The following is a 19,790-nucleotide window of genomic DNA, read 5'->3' as shown; positions in this document are numbered from 1 at the left end:
GCTCCCAGTCTTCCTGTTCTCAGCTCCAACCCAGCCCCAGCTTTGGTCTGGGCCACAATCATACAACTGCAATCATAGGAAAGTCCTGCCAGGTCTAGGGCTCTATGCTGACAGGACTCAAAGGGAACTGAGCTTTCCAGCTCTTACAAGTGTCCATCAAGTACAGCAAGCAAGAATTTCTCAGAAGCTTGTAATTCAGCCAGCCTTAGCAGATCTTAATGGCTAACAAACATGGCACAAAAACTACTTCATAAAAATATCAAGTCCTTTTTCCAAAATATACTTCAGCAAGACTTTTAAAGGAAAGATCAGACACATTTTCATTATAGGCAAAAAGAATATTTTTTACTACCCTCCATCTGAGGAATGACAAAACTGTTCAGTTGAAGTTGTCTAACAGGCAATCCACAGTTCACACCTATCATCACCCTGAGAGACTAGAAGGGGTTTTATAATGAATAGCATCAGACCTAGTAAACAGTGGTATGAACACAGCCTGAAACGTTGAAAGGTTTTCATTCATTCAATAATGGACAGACCTGGAAATATAGAAGCCCATAGCTCCAAGACAATCAATTATGATTGCATTCATTTAGCAAAAAATAATTTGAAAATTGCTCATGCTGCTGAATTTCCTTCTAGCTGTCACTGAGGGGACACACTTCTCTTCAGATGGCACATCAACCTATCCTTTCGTTTAAGCAAAATATCCCCCATGTAAACAATATAGGTTTGCTACTAGAAGCAAATTCAGTTTGAACACAAGATGCTGCTATATACAGTAGTTACAACTGTCCAGTTTCTCTCTGTGAAAATATTTTAGAAAATATTCTTTTTGGAAGAATTAATATTAAATTTAAAATGCACGATATTAAGTGACTCAACACTACTTATAATAGTAACTAAAAAGTGTCTTTCAGGCAGAACACTTTTATATATAAAAGTCTTTACTGGAAGCAAACCAGGCTTGAGCATTAACAGCAGCCAAATATATGCTTGGAACAGTCTAATTGTACAGCATCATGGCACCAGAAGGATAATATTGCTACATTCGTTGAGATGGCTGGAAGCCCTTGGTATAGGGAGATGAAATATATTTTGAGATAATGTATTATACATTCATTTAGGATTTTTAATGTGTTTTAAGTAGCCACAAGTGATGGAGATTTTCCAGAGCACACATGAAAAACACGCCAAGACTATGATTTCTTTAGAGCCATTTTTTCGTTGTTGTTACAAATGAGAAAAAAAAAACCATGGCAATGCTTTCAGGAAACAAACAATCCACAACAAAGCCATAGCTATTGTCACTTCATTCTTCAGCTACTTCTGTTCTACAGAATCAGGAGGGAAAAGGGACAGTTAGAGATATCTATGACTTTTTCAATGTTTTGGACTACCATGAGATGAATCCAGGACTCCCCAGAGTCCTCCAATGTCAGAAGTAAGTGTGGTCTCATTAAACAAATTATCATCTCCCTTCCCAAATGACAGAACGGCATCAATTGTAGTCCTGAAAATCTTCAATCTGTCTAATCTTGAATACTAGATCCAATGTTAAAAGTTAAACTTCTCCGTGAGTCTTACAATAGCATAATCTCAGATAAGAACTGGGTTCCTTAGGCCCTTTGTCCAGTCAAGCTTTGAATATTTCCAAGAATGGAGATCCCAACACCTCTCTGGGTGCTGTCCCTGGGTTGCAACACTCTCAGGACACTCCTCATGTCCAGCAAGAATTTCTCTTGTAACCATTTCCTCTCTTTCCAGCAGTGCAATGCCCGTTAAGGTAGTGGAAAACTACTGTTAATTCCACACACAATTTTTTGGGGGGAGTGGTTTTTGATTTTTTGGTGGTGGATTTTTGCAGGGAAGTGGGGGGGGCAGTTGCTTTTTGTTTGTTTTTTCCAACCAAGTTAACTTAAATATTGGCTGTTTTCTTAGAAGCTAAATTATGTTTACTAAGAAGCTAAATTACCTGCATTAAAGAACACTGGCCGCATATCCTAGGTGATAACGCAAACAATTAATGCAAAAAAATGCAAACAAAAAGAGAACCACCTGGTGATGAACTACTGATTTATACAATGATGACCTATAGCTCCAGGCCTCAATGGTTCAATTCAGATTTTATCCAAAAACATCTGGATCATCTTTGAGCAGCTTGAGTGAAGAAAAGCTTTTTCATGAAACATAACATTACAATAGTAAAGGGCCACATTAAGAGCTACGAAATGATAATATTCTTCAGTGCAGATTTCTATTTTACACCTATGTTCTGACCAGGATCAAACTGGCATCTTTCCATGTTCTGTGTTAGCTTGGGTTAATTTTTCTTGTATTTTTTTGAATAAGGTGAGATGCATGAAATAGATTGAATGCATTGTAAGAGGAGCATGATGTTGTAATAGAGAAGACAGGAACTCTCTAATTCTAATCCCTAGACAAATATATAATAAGATTAAAACAAAGATGAAAGTGCAAATATCATCCCTAAACCAACAAACCAAAATCCTTTGAAGGTATTCCAGCTGGCAACTCAGATTAGACAATTCATTTGCCAGGGTGTTTTTACTTCAATGGCTCAAAAAAGGTGAGACAAGGTGGCAGTTATAACTCGCCTGCCTGGAAGGAAGAAATCACCGATATTATATTGAAAACAGCTTTAGAGTTCGATTATCTTCAGGGTATTCATAATTGCCCAACCAAAAACCAGCACACCTTCCCTCCCTAATAAAAACACACATTCAACAACCCTTCCCCACAAAAAAAAACCCTAAAAATACCCACAACTCCAAATAAGAATTCACTTGAAGGAACATATATAGACAATAGAATTTATACAGGCCATGCTCCATGAGACTAGGATTCTACAAAGAAGAAAACCAAGACAACAGAAGGAAACACATTTACAGCATCACATTTTAATGATTCCTGAAGTATTCCAAATTTTTCTCATGAGGTAAACCTATTGGAGATAAATAGCAGGCTGACAGAGCGGAATTAAGATGACTTGAATAAATTTGGCTAGACTTTCTTCTTCCTTTTTTGGGGACTGGAGGTGTGACAGGTACAGGGAGAATGGGTAATGCAAGCAAATGGGCTTCTGCCTACAAACCTGAAAACCTAAAAAACCCCAACAACCAACCACCAAACCACAAGACAAAAATCCCAAATGCCTCAGACTGCATTGTTGCAGGGATCATAGTTCTGTTTCAGCACCTTTAGCATTCTTGTGCTCTTTGCAAGACCCATGCCCTTTCACAAGATTTAGTCACTGAACATTCAACTCAGCAGTTACTCTGAGTAGTGCTTCTACTGGCATTTATCAATATTCCTAAATTTTGCATTTTCAACTAAACAAAACTCAAATTCTGCAGTTCTTTTATGACTAAACAGGTGTTTTGAGCCCTTGGTATCTTAAGACAAGTGAAAATGAAATCCACAGAAAAGGGCTTCCTGAGCAAATATGTAATTGAAGGTTTGGGGTTGTTTTGTTAGGGCTTTTTCCCTTTTCTGTAAAAAAAAAAAAAAAAAAGATTCTCCAAAGTAAATGCAAACAAAAATTGACTCATTGAAATCTATGGAGTGTGATGTTTCACACAGAAATTCCATGGCACCACAGATCCTATGGATAGGTCTTCCTCTCACAGAATACCTAGGTGCCTAAACCTTTATTACATTAACCTGTTCTCCCCACTTCTCCCAATCTCCACTGCACTAATTTTGACTGGGCAATAAATGTCCAGGAACATTGCTTTTTATAGACCAGCACACCTGGTCCATGTTGTAAGCACACACGTTAAATCCAATAGTTTTCTAAATCCTGCAACTTTTAAATGGCTTAATTTAGTTATTACCATCTCAATTACGATAAACCAACAGCTTAAACTTGTTAAATATATTTTTAAAAAAATATAAATCTCTGCAATGTCTCTCTGAAATCCTCAAGCATTTACCTTAGCAACATCTATCTCACATTTTTAACCCAGCACCACCCTCTCCCCTAGGAACTGCCTGTGACTAATTTATCCCATGGAAATCTACTAGAGGATATACTTTGCAAGCTGCACTCCATCATCATCACAGAGCTCAGTAAGGTAGGGCACACTCAGCACACTCCTCCATTAAGGACAACACAGAATTACAGACTGGTCAAGACTGGAAGGGACCTCTGGAGATCATTTTGTCCAATCCCACTATTTAAGCAGGCCCAACTAAAGCAGGTTGTCCAAGACCATGTCCAGACAGCTTCTGAATACCTCCAAAGATGGAGACTCCACGACCCCTTAGGTAATCTGTGCCAGTGTTCAGCATACTTTCAGTAAGAAAAAAACCCAGCAGTTTCCTTACACTTACTTAGAATCTCCTTTTTTTTCTCTCACTGGGCACCACTGAAAAAAGCCTGGCTTTGTCTTCTTTATACCTTTCTTTCAGTTATTTACATACATTAATGAGATTTCCTTCCCGCCACACTGAGCCTTCTTTTCTCTGGGCAAAACAGTCCCAGCTCTCTCAGCCTCTCCTCATATGAGACATGCTCCAGTCCCTTAGTTATCTTACCAGCCCTGCGCTGGACTGTCTCCAGTAGCTCTGTATCTCTCTTGTACTGGGATTCACAGAGTGTCACAAAGTTAGACTGAAATCAGACTTACATTGAAATGTCTGATCACAACCCTGTGAATTTAATAGCATGCAATAAGAAGTGCTGTAACCATAAAGATATTGCACCAATCTCCTCATAACTACTGGCTAGAAAGAAAAACCTAAAAGCTGTCTAAAATAGATTCCCAAGACACATAGGAAAGAGCTATGTAGTTCAAAAGATGAAGAGCCCATTCAGACATAAAACTTCATTGCTTGGCTTCTGCCCACTACAAAGGAATTGGGAAAGGTTAAGGAAAAACAGCACAGAAATTTTGGAACCAACAGCCTCAGGTTTCATGAAAGAACATCATAAATTTTGCAGACCAATTGTACAAAGATGTTTGACTTCGGGAAGACAGCTTTTGCAGCATAGGAAAGAAATTAAGAGCCACTAAATGAGGTGTCAAGACCAATCAGGCTGGGACAAGCCCAGGGGGAGATGGAAGAACTAATAGATCAAAATATAAAAATCATTCCTTTGGAGAAGAAAGAATCCAAAGATCAAAATGTGCTCATTTTCCTTAGAGAGAGTACTCAAAGACTAGAGACTACAGACCTCTTCTTTATTTCTTAATGTACCTTCTTTCTCTGATAATTAATTTCTACTTGCCATATTTGTCAAATTTGCTTTTATTCTTCAAATGTCTCCAGTAGAACCAAATCTTTGAGCTGTTGCACTGCCCTTTTCTTTGCCTTACAAATCTCAACTGAGTTATCTTAATTCCCCATGTATCTACTTGCCTCCCTTTTCAGTTCTGGTGTTGGATTTTGTTGCTACTCTTTTGATGAATCATGATTTTAAACAGTCCTCAGCAAGCTGCACTCTTCACAGAATTCCTTTCCTTACATTAAAACAAGGTAACTGTAATCCAAAAAAATACATAGCATGAGTACAGTTATATTGGGCTACATTAAACATCCAGCAACCTCTCTCCAACAGGGTACCGAGGTTTCACAAGCCAATAGTATGAAAATATGGCACATGTGGAGCAATCAGCCTCTTGAGACACCATCCCATCTCACGACAGCGAATCCGTTATTTTCCTCTATTTTCTGTATCTTGAGTGTGATGTTGACTATGTGACAAATAACTCTGAGGGAACAGAAACTGCTATCACCAAGGCAGATATTAAAATGTTGGGAGTTCACATCCTCAAATCCCCACTACCTGATTTCCATCACAGATTTTTAAAAGAACCGACAAATAAAAGCAGATTGAGGAGGGTTTGGTTTGGGTTGGGTTTTTTTTGTTGTTGTTTTTGTTGGTTGGTTGGTTGGTGGTGTTGTTTTAAGATAAACCTGTCAAGCTTGGAGTAGAATAATCAGATTGGAGAAAAGCAACTGCAGTGCCAGTAATTTAGAATGGTAAAATGCATCCAGTGTGACCACAAACCCACTACTCTGCCTGTTTGGATAAAAATTTGGTGGAAGGAATAGATGAGAAATGAAGGTACACTGAAAAGGAAGAAAATTCTCAGATTCATCAAAGACAACTATTTGCTAGACTGGTTTTCAATTCTCTTCAATGAAAACATAAACTGAAATTCATCTAATCTATTCCAATTTCAGTAAAACATTCAGTACAGCTCTACATCAAAAAGTTTAACAATGGCACAATAAGTTGGGCTATTTAATAACAGTCGCAGAAAACAAGCACATGGCATCATTCACTGCAGGAACAACTTGATGCCTGTCACAGAAATGGCCAACATCTAATAACCCAAAGTGCAGACTCCCATAAGGTACTACTAATAACTAGTTTCAGTTATTTAAAAGTTGTGCACCTAGTCTCAGCGCTGTTTGTAGACTATGTCTAAACTCTTATGTCTAAGATGAACAGGATGACTTGCTCTCAGCAGGTGGCTATGATTTTTTAACATCTGAGGTTCAAACATCAAGCATTTAGATGAATGAAGTTAGGCAGAAAAACCACCATCCTGGGAACCAACCTTCCCGAATCCACCTCTACCCCAAAGAAGTGCTGCAATAATACTTCCGTGACTGATCATTCAAGATATTACAACGATGGAGAAGGCAACTGCCATGCCAAGAATTATCAGGTGATGTATTCCCTACCTCCTGGATCACAAAGTATTCCTATCACTGTATAGAAGGCCCTTTGAAATACTATACATAATTTTGGTCACATATTTGCAAGATATCCACAAAGGAAGAACAGATGTAGAGAAGGGACAGTAGCATGATCAGACAAGTGCAGAGGTGACCGTAGAAAAAAAAGACTGAAAGAGACTGACTTGTTTAGCTGAATCAAACAAAGGCTAAGAAAAGATGTGATTGCCCTCTAAACTGTGAAGAAAGTAAGCCCCAAAGAGGGAAAAGAACTACTTGACTAAAAGGACATTGCTGGCACAAGAACAAATGTCTACAAATTCATAGCAAATAACTGTTGACAGAATGTCAGAAGGGGGTTTCAAAGCCTTAGAGGAATAACTTTCCAATAGGAATAATCAGCACAACCTTATGAATCTTACAATTTAAATTAGTATTTTTACAATTTAAATTTAAATCTTTGAATTTGAAGATTTAAGATTAAATGGTGGCTGATAGAGGAAAGGACTGGACTTGATTCATATGTTTTCATACAAGAATTACTATGCACGTCTACTTTCCCTCAGCCCAGGTCACCACCCCATCTCATCCTTCTCTGCCCATCATTGCCTTTGCCTTATGCATCTCCAAAACCAGTCACATTACTTTCCACATACACTCAAACCCTTTGTCTCAAGCTACTCCTTCTGTCACTTTCCCTTCCACTACCTCTAAAAGTAATACTCCAGGGCAGATCAGACAAGCAAAGTTTCAGTCAGGCATTTGTAGCCTTTCCTGGACAGTGTTCTTTTGTTGAGGTTGGGTTGGGGTTTTTTTTTTTAAGATTTGTTGGGATGCATTGGAGCTGTATCTTTCTATTTGGAGTGGCCAGAAAGAGGGAAAGCTACAGCAGTTTCCCTTGCAATTTTATTTTTTTTTTATCATCTCTCTTTCTAGGAGTTTCTTGGCCTGACCTCAGGAGTAACTTCTGTAGCCAAGAAATCTGCCTACACAACTGAATTCTTACAATGTGGGCATAAGACCGCTGGTTCTGGGCACATTGTTATCAGCACACACAGAAGAAATTGGGAAGGTGTTTCACCCTTATATTTGGCTATGTGGTGGGGCATGACCCCATCAGAACAAGATGCAGGGAGGGCTTACTCACATGGCTGGTCTTTACTTCTGCGAGTAAGCTACTGATGCTTAGCCTGAGGCAGTTCAGCCTAAATTGCATGCCACTGTCTCAGTGTAAGTGCATCCATTTTAGTCAGTGGAAAAGCATGCCATGTTGTGTAAAATTATTCCACTCTTACTACAGTTTAGCAAAAACGTTCTCCATATCTAGGTTCATGTCTATTTTTGGATGTAACCTAAATATTGAATGTCAAGTCACAGAGAGGTCATTATACTCTGAATGTAGATATAACTTACAGATCTTGTAAGCACAATGGACAACACAAGCAAATGAAAGAACTGCAGCAATGCATGGCCACATCCAAATCCCAGAAATACTCAGTGTACTGCTGCTTACTTTAATAACCCCAGTAGTACCTTTGTCTCTAATCAGCACAGTAGCATAGCTGTGTAACATGCTTGTCACTTATGCTACATTGCAGAAAGACACAGCAAAATACTGAAAGAGATACAATTACAGTTTACTGTATCCCTATTATGGCCATACATAGTTCTATTTTTAGCTCTAACCTAAATAGAAAATGTAAAAGCACAAAAGGGTCTCATTAATCTGCATATGTAAAAATCATTCAAGCCTATCATTTAATTCAGTAGCAAAAAACAATCAAGAATAAAGAAATGAATGTACTTTTTGAAAATACATTTGATTTCTGGAATATCAATTAACTTCTGATACATGTAGACTTTTTCTATCTTTCACGTACCAAAACCTGCAATCTCCCCCTCAATTAAAAAAGGTAAATAAAAATCAGGGATATTTAAGTTCTGCTAAAATTGTAATTTTGGAGTAATATCCAGTCCCTTGAATTACAACTATGAAGTTGCTCACAGTGCCTTTTAAATATTTGATGCTTTCTTTTCATTACATTTATATTCTTAGGGAGCAATACAATGATCCCTCCTCTAAAGTTCAAAGGGTAACTCATGTTTATATTTTTAACTCCAAATGTGTCAGTCAAAAAGCACTTAAAGACAAAATTTAGTCAACACCCAAACTTAAATTTTATGTTTCACTGAAAATTCTATTGGCAAACACTGAAAAAATATAACGCGCTCATTTTAATATAAAATGAATGAAAATATTCTTCACTAATAGTGACTGTGATCTTTCTGCGTAACAATCACTAAGTTCGTAGGGATTTGGATTTAAGCAGTAGTTTTCAAGAATGAGTGACAAATCTCTTTCCCAGCTCAGATGACTAGAAACTATCTTCCAAGCATCTCTTTAACATAATTATACTTTTATTTTAAATCTTGGTGAATCTAAAGCATGTATACATGAAAGTACAGAATCTGCAGCTTCTGCCCACTCCTGATTATTTGAATAAGAATGTCACTTTAATAACTTACAAATTTTGCAAGAAATATGTAAATTGTATATATACGCATGTATGTGTGATACATATGTAGTTGATTCTCCAGTACACTAGCCACTGGAATCATCAGCACCAGATTAATAACAACTGGCATCATTTTATAAGGGTAGACAAGTTTTCACAGTCTCTGCCTCTGCTCCCCTACTCAGCCTAATTAATGCATAGCCTTTGGACTTTCCACATAGGTCACATCTATGGTTACCCATCTCTGCATATTGGGAGCTAAAGAAATAAAATTGCCAAAGATGACATCTGGGATTTATTTTGCCCGCTATCAAAAGCTCCTAAGAAGGTGTCTCATATTTCAAGTTTAAAAAATCACCTGAATGACTGATATACAGTGAGATGTAACAAGATACATTTTAGTTGCTCTCACTATAGAGATTAGGGATACTTGTGCATTTTCATTATTATTCAGTCCATTAATATGTTGGTAATCTGAGTTTCAAGATATTGCTTAATAGGAACACAGAAATTAGTTGTGCCAGGGTTTTTTTTAAATCACTGTTGTTATGGAAGCTTTGTGTTTAGGAAAGGGGGGTGGGGGGGGTGGGGGGGGCTGGGAACAACCCACAAACCCATTTCACATTGCCAACAGGTAAATAAGAGAAGGCATGATAAACTAAATGCATAGTCAAGAGCAAATTAGGGATCTTTTCTAGAACAAGGGAAAACTTACTAAAAATCACTACTTGGAAATTCCAGTTATAAAAGGAAGTGCTATATAGCTGAATATGTATTTTATTATCCAAAGAAGTTGCTGAAGCTACCCTTACATCAAGGTTCAAAAAGAGGCTGGCCATTTACATGTATTTAAAAATACAATAATGATTTCAAAATTGAAAATAAATATAATGGTTACAGACTTAGGACAACCTCTAACAATTTTAAATTAGGATAAAAACAACTGCAGGAAGCAGATTACACCATGTCTGTCTAAGATGGGCTCTCATATTTTCCTTAGAAGCATTCGAAGTAGCTCTTACTACAGACTACTGGCCTGGACAGAGCCAACAGTCGTTAGTTACTGTTATGTACACTAAGGAAATTTGACAGTTTGCAGGCAAAACATCTCAAAACTTCATAAAAATATAAAGATGACTCACAGCACATATTAAAATACAACCAGTGTTATTCTGCATATAAGAAAACTGAATCTTGGACAAGCGACACAGCAACACCCGGTAAATCAGACCTGCAGACGTATCCCACTTGTAGCCCTACGCTGTGATCAAAAAAAGGTATTATCTCCTGCAAAGTCACCCATCTCACTACTGATAAGAAACCAGCTTGGCTGGAGGCTCAGAAGATAAATATTTTATATTCACAAGACCTGTGGATTGCTTGGAAAGAGAGATGAGCACTACAAATCACATTTCTGAAAGAGGTGCTGGATATTGAATTCCTGCTGTTCCACTACAGGCTTACCCTGGGCACTGTAAACCTGTATCTCAGCTCAGCAAACTACTCACCACTCAGTGAAATGATCTCAGTAATGAGGCGGTGGTGGGGATAAAAAGATATTTTAAAAAATAAATCACAGTCTCCATTCAGTGTACATTAGAATCACCCATGGATTAGACACTTAAATGGACTCTTATCATGCCCCTACTTCACCATCTGAAGACAATGGCATGGCTTGCAAGATAGTTTTCACTTACATCTTCTTTACCTTCAGTTATGTCTGAAGGTCATAAATATTCATGAAGAAAAAAGTATTTTGTCATCCCATGACTATATTTCACTCAAAAAGATATAAAAGAAACTGCAATTTCCTTCAGGTGCCATGAAATGATGCCTGCTCTCCTGCAAGTACCCTCTTCTGCACTGACAGCAACCCAGTGTAGACAGAAGGCTATGTGCCTGGGAGGAAAAAAGTGAAAGGAAGATGTACTTACCACAAGGACAGCACTCAACCGATCACTTTGAACCCGCTGCACTTGGATGCAGGGTCCTGGCACTTGTAACCTTGAGCCACTGGGAACATTCCCAGCATCACCATTTGGGATGCTGCTGTTACTAGGCCCAAGACCTACAGATGCCCTGTACAAGTAGGTATGAGTCAGTTTACCCATGCCAGTGACCTCCAGCATGTCCGGTGGGAGGTGGGAGCTAGGAAGCATGTGCACGCTATAGCAATACTTTTCATACTCATCAGCTGGGCGGCAGCAACTGCTGCAGCAGCAAGTCCGGCAATGGCACAGCCGCACAATGGCAAGAAAGAGGAGGAACGCTGCAAAGATGCAAGAGACACAGGCAAGGGAAACAATCAAGTAGATGTTTGTAGTGTTGAGCAGTGGTGGTGGCTCCCCGCTGTCATCAAAGTCTGGCAGTGCCTGGGGCAGGGTGTCAGCCAGCAGGATGCCCACTGTCACAGTAGAGGAAAGTGGTGGATCCCCATGGTCCCGCACCACCACAACCACCTTGTGTTTGAGGAAGTCAGTGGAGCGCATGGAGCGCATGGTGCGTAGCTCACCAGAGTGCGGTGCCAAGTGGAACAGAGTGGAGTCAGAGGAGTGGGCAAGGTGATAGGAAAGCCAGGCATTCTGCGCATTGTCCTCATCATCTGCCACCACTTTGGTCACCAGGTAGTCCTCATCAGCCAGGCGGGGCACAACTTCCACAGCTACTGAGCCATTCTGGCTGGTGGGGTACAGGATAGCTGGGGCATTGTCATTCTGGTCCAAGATGTAAACATTTACAGTTATGGCAGCACTCAGAGCTGGTGACCCATTGTCTTTGGCTTCCACTTGAAAGCAGAAGCTCCTAAGCTGCTCAAAGTCAAAGGCATGTTTTGCATAGATGCTCCCATTGGCCAAGCTCACAGACAAAAAGCTGGCCAGGGCACTGCCTGCAACTGTGGCATTCCTGAGCATGTAGGAGACGCGGCCATTCTCCCCCATATCACGGTCAGATGCTGAGACCTGGTAGAGGAAAGCACCAAGTGGATTGTTCTCCTCCATGAACACATCAAATGTGTCAGCGCTGAAGACAGGGGGGTTATCATTCACGTCAGAAATCTGTACCCAAAGGGTCTTCTGAGTGGTGATGGGTGGAGAGCCCAAGTCTGTGGCTGTAATGGTGATGTTGTACCCACTGATCAGCTCTCGGTCCAGAAGCCCACTGGTGATCAGGCTGTAGTAATTTTCAAAGGAAGGCTTTAACTGGAAGGGAAGGTTATCAGGGATCTGGCAGGTTACTTTCCCATTCTCCCCAGGGTCCTTATCCAAAATACTCAGCAGAGCTATCACTGTGCCAGGCACAGCATCCTCAGGAACAGGACTGGAAAGGGATGTAATTGTTATCTCTGGGCCATGATTGTTCACATCAGTGATTTCCACCAGCAACTTAGCTGTGCTGGACAAGCCAAATGCCCCGTTATCCCTTGCCTCAATAAGCATCTCAAGGAATGATCTCTGAACAGCTAAAACACCATTGACTGTCACCTCCCCAGTGTGCGGGTGAATTAAGAACATTTGCTGGAGATCAGCAGAAGTAGCATTGCTAAATGAATACCTGATCTCTCCATTTGGACCTTCATCCAAGTCCGTGGCATGCACTTGCACTACCAAAGTGCCACTGGGGGAGTTTTCCAAAATACTCGCCCTGTAGACAGAGTGCTCAAATTTTGGTGCATTGTCATTGGTATCCAGCACAGTCACAATGACTGGGACATCACTGGACTTTAGAGGATCCCCACCATCCTTGGCTGTAAGGACAAGTCTGTGAGTAGCTTGCTGCTCCCTGTCTAAGGCTTTCTTCAACACCAATTCAGGATATTTACTCCCGTCCCCACGTGTCTGCATTTCCAAATGGAAATATTCATCAGGGCTCAGAGTATAGTTCTGGACACTGTTCGTCCCTTCGTCAAGATCTTGGGCGCTGGGGAGTGTAAACCGTGCCCCCGGTGACAGGAACTCAGGCACATTTATATGATATTCACTTAAGGGAAAGCTGGGGGAGTTGTCATTTATGTCCAAGACTTTAAATTCCATCCTATAAAGCTCTAGAGGGTTTTCTAACACGAGTTCATAATTCAGAAGACAGACAGACTTTAATTCACAAAGCTGCTCTCTGTCTATGCGCTCACTAACAGACAAAGCCCCCGTGCTTGCATTTATATTAAAATATTGCTTACTTGAACCGGTGATCATGCGAAATTTCCGAGCTGAAAGTGTAGCTGCGTTTATTCCTAAATCCTTCTCTATGTTCCCAACAGACGCTCCACGCTCTGTTTCTTCGGCGATGGAATACACTACTTTCCCATTCGCGGTGCAGCAGATAAGGCAGAAGACCATTAAATAGACCCGCATTCTTCCTCCCCGGCTCAACTCCCTGCAGACCGGCTCAGCAGGAACATAATCCAGAATTTCAGCAAACACCCGAAGTTCCCAGCGCGACGCGAACGGGCAGCACCGGGGCGCGCCGGCGGCAAGGTGACAAGTTCGCTGCCGGCGCGGGAGGCGGCCCGGCGGTTCCGCCGGCGCAGTGCGGGGAGAGGCGGCAGGTCTCTGCCCGGCGCTGGCGCTGCCCGGCGCTGGCTCTGGCGCTGCCCGGTGCTGGCCCTGCACGGCGCTGGCCCTGGCGCTGCCCGGCGCCACCCAGAGGCCGCCACCTACGCCGCCGGGGAGGGGCTGCGCTCCCCCCGCCGCTGCCGCCCCGCCGGCCAGCGGCTGCTCCCGACGGCTTTTTTTTTTTTTTCTTTTTTTTTTTTTTTAACGCTCCGACGGAGATGCGGGGGGACCCCGGGTGGCCGAGTTGGCAGCATGGATGCGCTCCCGCGAAGGGGAGATGCAGAGCTGAGCCCCCTCCCTCCCTCCACTCCTTGCAGGAGAGGATGCGCTGCCGCACGCTGTCAGTGTACCGCGGCGGAAGAGAAACACGTATGAGAAGTGACAGGCATCGGCTAAACATGGGTCAGCACAGTCCAGGCATGCTCCGGCTGGGCATAACGTTTCCCCAGCGGGGTTTTAAGAGCACAATTAAAGGAGGCAGTCGACTCTGCCCCTGTTAAACTTTAAAGAAAGAAAAAAAAAAAAAAAAAAGGAAGAGAGAAGTTGGGGGGGGGGGGCGGGGAAGGAAAAGAAACAGTCTCTTTCCTGCTTCCCCTTCTGGACAAGGTAAATTAACACGAATTATTGGAGAGCAGGATCTCTCCTCTGACAGCTCCCAATCGGTTCACCCGCAGCCACAGACGAGCTCCCATCCAGCCCACCAAAGCAGGATGGGGATGGCTCCGGTGGGGGGGAGAAAGTGGGAGAAAGCAGAAAGCATTTCAAAATGTCCTGCTGGAAAACCTTCCTGAAATGACCTTCGGCAGCAATTTACACAGATGGGCCTCAAGCCCTGACAACCCCTCCAGTCTCCTCTGTTTCCAGTTTACTTCTGTGAGAGTTTATTATCATGAGATCCTGATCAGTCAAAAGCAATAGGCTACAAATGTGTGACAAGGACAGATCTTAACCCTTCTTGTGCTCATTGTGTTTCTTTATGCTGCTGAGAGTTTCCAGGCAAGTGAAAAAGAACATTTCAATTATACATAGTATCAGGGCTTTTAAAATTGGAGAAAATCAGGAGCACATCCAAAAGTTTTGCATTTCCCTACCTGTAAAATCGATACATCAGTCTTTATCCTCACAACTCAGCAAAACCTCCCAGTGAGGTTTGTATCCTGCCCACACCAGAGCAAGCCTTGGTCAGCCCTAGCACCAATATCAATGGATATTATGATTTTTTTAAACTCCAAGTGTCCCTGGCAGTACCTGAATGTTGCATTTCATTTCTACTGCATTGACGTTGCCACATCCATGGGGGGGGGGGGGGGGGGGGGGGGCGGGGGGCAGGGGGCTGAATGCAGGAACTGTAGAGGGGGTGTGCACCTACCTTAATTCACACACTACGTAAATTTGTACCGTTGCACACAGTATGCAATATAAGTATTTATAGTATGCTGTTTTTCTTTCTTGTTAACTGCAGAAATCCCCAGTTCCCCCTGAGTCAGCATAAAATTGTCATCCAGACTCCCCCTACTCCAAATTTGCCCTGGACTCCTGCCAAAATATGATGTCATCTACAATACATGATTAAGTTCCTAGTTTTACTGTTCTGTAGTGATGCACAGTCATTTTAAACACACTGAACAATGCAGTGACACCTATTAAAGTCACAGCAAAGACTGATAAATTTCCCCGAATGTTGGCCTACAGCAAACATAAATCCATCTGTCTGGGAAAGTTCAGCCAGCTAGGTGTTGTGTCCCAGGTGCACACACAGATTCTACTCACCCATCTAGGACTGGGTTTGCATTGAAGAAACTCGAGAATTTTGGGCCTAAGATCCTCCTTCTGAACAGGTAAACCAACTCAAAGGCAGATTTTCTTTAAATCTTAGTATTAGAATAACAATCTAGGGATATGCATACAGGTGCCTGAAATACCAGCACTGCTAGCAGAAAATTGTTAGAAAATTGTTAGTGAACAATTTTCAGAAATATCTGGCAGCCTACACTGATGTTGTCTTTAATTCTCTCATTTACTACCCATTTACTATCAAAATAACTTCTTCAGCTTTCTGCTACATCTCTTTAATTCTGTAGTATTGCCTACTGTTTGTTTACATGGCTCTAAAGGGACTTACCTTCAATTCTCTTCCTTTTTATCAACATTTTTAAACCTTCCACAACACTGCTTCAGTATTTTAGCATTCCTTGTCCTATTGTCCTTTTCCACACTCTGCAGTCAGCTTCACCCACAAGAACATGTGTTGCTGGCATCATCTCAACACCCATCTCCTACTGCACTGCATGAGTGCCTGATCCACACACTGCTCAGGTAGACAGCTCTGGGCACAGTCAAAATCCAGTGCTTAGTAATATTAAATATCCAGGGCCAGTCACACCACAGCCACTCCTGCTGTGAAGGCAGTAACACCATTGTGCCGTGGGGGAAGAATCCAGTCTTGTCCTTTGTGTGAAGCCACTGCTCTGCTCAGCAGAGTCCCAGGCCTGTTCCTCTCTACCTGTTCATGCTCTGCCTCCCACATCCATCTCCCCTGGGAGTCTCAAGGGTACCTTGCAATGCAGTTTCTCCACTTTCATTCTTGCTTGGTTGGTGTTCCACCCAGCTCCTCTTTTCAGGGTCTCCAATCTCAAAGGTCTCCTCTCCACCTGAAGTCACCTACTCTAATTATGTTATTTGCACATCAGTCATATTAAATGCCTTTAATGCAGACACGTCCCTTGGTATCACAGCGGACAAGGTAACCGCTGTTTAAAACCCCACCTCTTTGATCTCATATTTGCTTTCACTTTACCAGACTGTTCCTTCCCTTGGCTTCACCCATTCTTAAAGCCGTTTGGATCCGAGTTGCTGAGGAATTCATCTTTTCGCAATCCAGAGAGCACGGTCCAGGACCTCCGTGGTCTCACTCACCGTTACACAACCCCTCTCCAGCATGCCTCTCTCCACAATGTGCTCACAAAGAGCTTCCTCCACATCCCTCTGCCCTACAGGCCGTTGCGGTGCTGCATTTATACCTCCTCAGAACCCCGAGCATCCCTTAGGTACTCTTTCTGCCACCCCGTCTTATATTTTCAGTCAATCATCTGGCAATAAGACGGCATTAGTCCAGCCATGCAGTCGTGGTCGCAGCATTGGTAGTGGCCAGAAGAAACTGTTAAGCCAGCAAAGGCAAAAAAATAAAGGTGAATAGTAAACGGGGTTATTTCGGAGCTGTGAAGCACACAGCTGCACCACACGAAGGACCGCTCGTGTTTGAACAGCATCATCTACGCCAGCGATGACTCTGAGGCGCCGCTCCCGCGGGCGAGGCCAGCGCAGACGCGGAGCGGTGCCTGCCGCGGAGGTCGGCGGACACGTCCCGCCCCGTACGAAGACTGGGAAAGCCCCACGGGCGCCCACCAACCACGAGGGGACGCCCACTGGTGCTCGGTTAGGACACGGCGCTTCAGCGGGGGACGGCAGAAGGGACTGAATCCGTGCGGAGGAGCAGACTGAGCGACAGCCCTGCGGTTTCTCCTCCGATGGGAGCCGATGAGCTCTCCACGGCGGCAGCTGTCCCCGGAGCGATGGGCAGCCTCAGCCCTCATCTCCGGCTGCAGGGAGCCCGTGGAAAGCTCGTACACTGAAGGGAGCCCGACAGTGGAATGAGGAAGACCAGAGCTCCTCCTCGGAACGAGCCCAAATCGCCAGCACGGAGCAGCCGACGGAGGTGCAGGGACCTTGCGATCGCCTTTCGCACGTGGACTCCTCCGGGCAGGGATGAGCGCAAGGACGGTGGCACCCCCAGTGACCCGAAACACCGGGCTCTTCCCGCTGGGGACCCGGCGTGGCAGCCAGCCCGCGCTATCCCATGTGGAGCCCCCCCGGGACACCCCCCTCCGCGGGCTCACCCTCAGCCCCGCGTCTCCTCCAGCGAGAGGAGCGGGCAGAGCAGCTCTGCTGTCGCCCGCGGGGCCAGGCTGATCCGCTGTTCCCGCACTCTCCCCGCCGCTCCCCGCAGAGGCAGGCTGTGCCTGCTGACAGAGCAGGCAGTGCTGTCAAGATGCCCTTCAATAAGCCACGAGAGCTCGCAGTTGCTATGTGGGGACAGCGAGAGCGGAGGTGACTAAAAGGAGCCCGGAAAAACGATATCGTCCACAGAGGATTTCTAGATTTCAGCGAATCCCGAGAAAATCGTCATTGCCCACATCAAGCCACAGACATACGGATTCACAACGTGCTATTCAGTATATCGCAGGCACGAACTCATCGTTTGAACGCGGGGGCATTGATTGGTCTATTTAGCCCCGGTCAGAGATCATCGGTCATGACAAGATGCGGAGGCAGGACACCAGCAGGTACAGAGAACCAGTCCCGCTCGTGCGGCAGAGCAGCTCCGAGCTGAATACGGCGTCTCCCGCAGCTCCTGCTGCCACGTCGGGCATTTCCCTGCCTGTAAAATCCCCGGTTCTGAGGCTGCAAAACAGCTCCCGGCCACCGCGGCGCTGCGGGCGCTGCTCCGCCGCTCCCGGAGCCGCTCCCGGAGCCGCCCCGCAGCGCGCCTGGCTGCAAGCCCTGCCTCACCTAGTTCTGTGGATCAGCGGGAGATAAACCACAACTAGGATTGTTTCAAAACACACACGGAGTTTTCAACTTTCTTTACTGGTTTTCAGTACACCTGAAAGCATGAGAAAGAAAAAATACAGAAGTACTGCTTGTTCTTACTACTCCTGCATCCCTACAGTTTTCGGTTTTAGGCTATAATGAAAATTAAACCAGATATAAGAGATCTTCGCTTTTCCCTGTACAAGTTGTATCCAGTTTCTAACATCAAACAAGGAACTCTAAACGTGACCCTAACAGCTCATCTCAAAGAGTGCTCTGGAGCTGATCTCGGTGAAAAGAAAGTCGACTCAAAGCCATCAGTGCAGGGACAGGATCAGTTCCTTCGATAACGCTGTTCAAACAGCGGGGCAAGTAAGGAACCACACCCCACACAGGGAAATCAGTGTGGAAACCAGTATCGAAATCCTCGTTCCAGCTGAACTTCTGTTTCCCTGCTCCTTCTACTCTATTGTTGGGAGAACCAAAAGTTTTAAACGTACCATATTTAGACTATTCAATACTGCATATAGAAGCTCTGCCTTCTATTTTTCCCTTAAACCCTCTTCCTCCCTCTCTCGACTCTCACCGACTTTCCACAACACGTTTCTGGGGTGGATGGGGTAGACCGGACGCGACAACACTACGAAGAGAGAGGGACCGGGTCATAGAGAAGCACAATGACATCGAGGAGGGATCCTCCCTCAAACAGTTATAAACTTTTCCATGAAGCATCCTGTATCTCACTCCACTTTCCCCCACACTTTCACCGGACTTCCAGAGGCAGAACAGTACTCCTGACCTCCGCTAACGTTTCTCCTCACCACACCCCACACTGTCACATCACGTCTTTCAGTTTCTGATAACTGGCGACACCCACCAATAGGCGAGCTACTCAATCAATAAAACCCGAGCAAGATTTTGCGTACATGAACACGGTAGTCATCAAAACAAACTTAACCACACCTCGTTTCAGAGATAAGTAGTACCCTAATTACAGTCATCCTGAGGGAGCTACAAATCTCCTGGATACACGCCGGCTGTTTTCACGAGTTTTGTGACACTAAAAAAAGGGAAATAAAAGATGCGTCAACACCTACTAATGCCACTTGAGGCTAAGTGTGTGCAAGGGTAGTATCTTACAACGCTAAGAATAAGTTTAACCATAACGTCCTAAGCAAGAACAAAGAAAAGGAGATATGAAAATTTTGTGAGACATCCAGGTATTCAAACAATTAAATTCCTAGGGCGCACACACGAGTCTAACATGGCTAGATCCACCAGAGGTAAAAGACTAAGGCTTCCTTGTACAATCATAACCACATTATTTAAAAAAGGCGCATTAATAAACGGATGATCCGTGACAAGAATCAGGAAAACACAACTACCAAAGAGAGAGGGGGGAAACACTTCCGAATGCACT

General features: G+C 43.6%; 1 protein-coding gene across 1 annotated transcript in view; it reads right to left on the bottom strand.

Moving 5' to 3' along the window:
* LOC308068528 (protocadherin alpha-8-like) overlaps window positions 1-19,790 on the bottom strand; it is a 109,513-nt gene that overhangs the window by 78,292 nt on the left and 11,431 nt on the right. The gene's annotated exons all lie outside the window — the stretch shown is intronic.

This window comes from Falco punctatus, assembly GCF_963210335.1.
Source record: "Falco punctatus genome assembly, chromosome: 8".
Taxonomy (NCBI): Eukaryota; Metazoa; Chordata; class Aves; order Falconiformes; family Falconidae; genus Falco; species Falco punctatus.
This window is presented reverse-complemented; position numbering and strand designations above follow the sequence as displayed.